This window comes from Elephantulus edwardii, unplaced genomic scaffold, assembly GCF_000299155.1.
Source record: "Elephantulus edwardii isolate Elephantulus edwardi_28Jun2011 unplaced genomic scaffold, EleEdw1.0 scaffold00054, whole genome shotgun sequence".
NCBI lineage: Eukaryota > Metazoa > Chordata > Mammalia > Macroscelidea > Macroscelididae > Elephantulus > Elephantulus edwardii.
Genome location: NW_006399804.1, coordinates 17,820,719 through 17,824,808, shown reverse-complemented (window position 1 = coordinate 17,824,808; position 4,090 = coordinate 17,820,719).

Here is a 4,090-nt window from a genome sequence, read left to right as displayed (position 1 = left end):
GGAGGGACAGCGCAGGAGGGGAAGACCCTCTATGAGATGGACTGATTCGGTGACTGGGGTAATCAGGATGGGTGTGTCAGAGGCGGTGTGGTTGGCACAGGATAGAGCAGGGTTTAGGGCTGTTTTGCATAGGGTCACTATGAGTCGCAAACGACTCGACGGCACATGACAACAACAACAACAGTGCAAAACCTATAGGACTAAGAGACAGTCGTCAGAACAGAGTGAGGAAACACTTCATGGTTCAAAATTGGGAAGGGTGGACACCAGGGCTGTATCCTGCCCCCATACTTTTTTAATCTTTATGTAGAACAGGTTATTTGGGAGGCTGGGCTCTGTAAGGAGAAATGTGGCATCAGGATTGGAGGAAGAATCATCAACAATCTGTATTATGCAGATGACCTGCATAACCGACCCTGCTTGCTGAAATTGGGGAGGACCTGAAGCACTTATTGTGAAAGGTCAGGGACTGCAGTCCTCAGTGTGGATTGAGACTCAATATCAAGAAAACAAAGTTTCTCACCACTGGGCCAATTGGCAGCATCATAATGGATAGTGAAGGGATTGAGATTGTTCACAGTTTTGGTTTGCTTCGATCCACAGTCAACACTCTTGGCACCAGCAGCCGGGAAATTAAAAGATGTATTGAGATGGAAAAGACTGTGGTTAGAGACGTCGCTAAAGTGCTGAAGTGCAAAGATGTCAGTCTGGACACTAAAGTGTGTCAGATACATGCCATGGTCTTTGCAATCACTTGCTATGCATCAGAGAGATGGACAGTGACTAGGGATGATAGAAGGAGAATTGTTGCCTTTGAGCTGTGGTGTTAGAGAAGAGTATTGAATATACCATGGACTGCTAGGAGAACAAACAGGTTTGTCCTGGAGAGGATGAAGCCAGGCTGCTCCTTGGAGGCAAGGATTCTGAGGCTTCATCTGACGTACTTTGACATGTTGCAAGGAGGGACCAGCCCTGGGAGAGGGGTGTCATGCTTGGGAGGGTGGAGGGACAGTGCAGGAAGACCCTTGATGAGATGGATTGATTCAGTGACTGGGGTAATGGGGGTGGGTGTGTCAGAGATAGATCGGCACAGAACAGGGCAGAGTTTAGGGCTGTTGTACATAGGGTCGCTATGTGTTACAGGCAACTCGACAGCACATAACAACAACAACCTCTAATAGCACATCAGATATACAAATACTGTGTTACCATATTCATTTGAAGCCTGCAGAGATGTGACAGAATGTGACAGGGAAGATGCTGAAGTGTCCCAGCGGAGACTCATGGCTGGAACATGGGAGTAACATCCAGATGTGGATATCAAGGTCACATAGAAATCTGTGCTGAATTCTTGCTGCTAGTACTTTACACAAGTCCCAAGGGCAAAAGACATGGTGATCTTTTTCCATGAAGATGACAACTTCAGCAGTTCTGTAGGATAATATAGTAACTGGGGGGATTTACTTTTGAAAGAGAGGTGCGAACTGGGGATAGGGGGTGGGGGGGGGGCTGGGCGGGGAGAGAAGTGCAGCAATGAATGAATAGTAATCCAAAATCTCTGTAAATGTTCATTAAAATTATTTTTTAAAAATCATATAAAAATTTAATATAAAAGAAAGGAAAAAATTCAATGTGTATGCAACATTAGCCTATTGCATGAAAGATAGCAATTCTTAGTAAATAAATGTGAAAGTGTTCTTTCTTAAAAAAAAAGTCAAAATTATCACCACAGCACACAGCAGCAGCAACAAAGTCCATCAACAAAGACGATGCATATTAGCATTTTTCCAGCCATGTTTTTCTCTATGCTTTCATTTTTATATACTTGTAATCCTCGTGTATTCACAGGATAGAGCAGGGTTCAGATCTGTTGTTCTTAGGGTTACTGTGAGTCATACTCAACTTGACAGCAGCTAATCATAATGACAGTTCTAGTGTATATGTCATTGAATATGTTCATACATTGAATTGAGTTATAAACATTTTCATACTGCTACATAATCTTCTTAATTATATTTTAATGATCAAATTGCATTTTAGAAAATGAATATATTATACTTATATTACCTTTATGTACATTGTTAAACATTTTGATTATTTCTTCTTAAACAGAGTATATAAACCATAATTATCATGCAAGGCATTTCTAGGGAAACAACTTTGCATAATTATTTGTACATTTCACTTTTATCAATTCTGTGAAGACACAGGTGCAGGTAGGGCCTATCAGAGTGTCTTTCTATCCCTCTCCAAGGCCATTTCAGCATATTTCATAAAATTCTGTATGTTAAAAAAAATAAGGAAAAAACCAAAAAGTTTCATTTTAAGTAACCCATGTCTTATTATTCATATAGTTATGAACAGGATGACTTAAAAGCTAAAAGTTCTTGTATTTTAAAAATATTTTTTATTCTTTTCTAATTATTATTTGTGCTTGATTATTTTTAGGAACATTGCTATTCAAATCAAATACAGCATAATGCAGAATTCCTTATCAATACCACCAAAAGATCAAGGTAAGAAATGTCACACTGAGCAATATAGTAGGATATAAGTTATAAATAGTTTTAACTGATAAATTTCATGTCCCTGCCCACTGACTTCAAAATGATTATTTTCCTTGTTGATGAAGAATGAAAGTCATAATTGTATATTAAAATGGATTTCCTTCTGAGCATTACAAAAGTGTAAATGGATTCCTGGGCTATAAGGAAATGTCTCCTATACTAATGAAATGTCTATTTCACTGAGCTAAGAACCTTTTGAGAGTAGCGCTATCTCAATCTATGCAACATTCTGAGAACCCAGCTCATTAATTGGCAATTCACGGATACTTAAATAGATGCCAAATGAAATGAGGGATTATTGACCCTTACTGAGACAGAATGAGGCTGTTTTGGTAAGCAGGAAAACATATAGAGGGGGAAGTAGGGACCCTTCCAGATAAAGAATGATTAAAATTCTCTGCTCTGTTAAGGGTACATACATTCTCTTAGGACTAATTCAAGCTTTTCTCTTGTATCCACCAATTCTTTCTCCCACAAGGAAGTGAAGTTTTGGTATATGTGTCAGAAAATGATATCTTTAATGACACAAAATTGAGCTGTCTGGATCAAGTACGTAGCTTTAGTTAAAGAAAATAATTTTCCAGACTGGATCCTTCTGAACTGGATTAACGCTTTCACTGATTGCTCAGCCAGTAGGAAAGCCTGGGTGCCTAATTGTCAGGTGCATGGGACTGGAGTTTAAAATTTCTCTTCTACTATTTAATTACTTAAATACATCACTTGACTTCTCCAAATCAAGCTTCTTTATCCATGAAATGAAGATATTAAATCTTGACAGGATTTTTAGAGATTAAAGGAGATGATATATGTAAATCACTCAGCATATCATTGATGGCAGGCACTTGTGACAGTTGGGTATTGTTCGTAAGTGGTTATTATTCATGTCTGAAGTGTATCTTTAAGACCAGTGTAGTGAAATAGGCATGGGTGTCTTTTGCTTGGATGGTGCTGGCCTTAGAAGACCAATCATGAGCCCAGGGGCTTATAAAGAGGGAAAAAAGCGATGATCAGACCCCTTGTCATGGCTTTTGTCCAGGCACTGGGTTAAAGGGCACTAAAAATTCTTGAGATGCACACAAGATTTAGCCCCATACACTAGAACATGAAAGGAGATAGGAATGGGAAGAAGGGGGACAAAATCTGAATGGAAATACACAGCAAACATTCTCCTTTGAAAGAATGCTTCAGTAACAAGGAACTGAGCAAGGATCTGGGAATTCAGGGTCCCAGATGTGATTGCTGTGTCTTTTTAGATAAACAAGTAGGTAATTTAGTATTAAGAGAGCAGTTCTTTTCCCCAGATCTACCATAAACCACTTATGCACCTCAGACAAGTTATTTTACTCCTGAGTTTAAATGTTCCTATTGCTAAAACAGTTGATAACACTCTGGTGGCCTAGTGGAATAGGGAGTTGTGCTTCCAATCCATAGGCACCAGGTTCAAATCCATCAGCTGCTCCAAGGGAGAAAGATGGACAGTCTCTTGTCCTGTGATTTACTGCCTCTGAAAACTCACTAAAGAG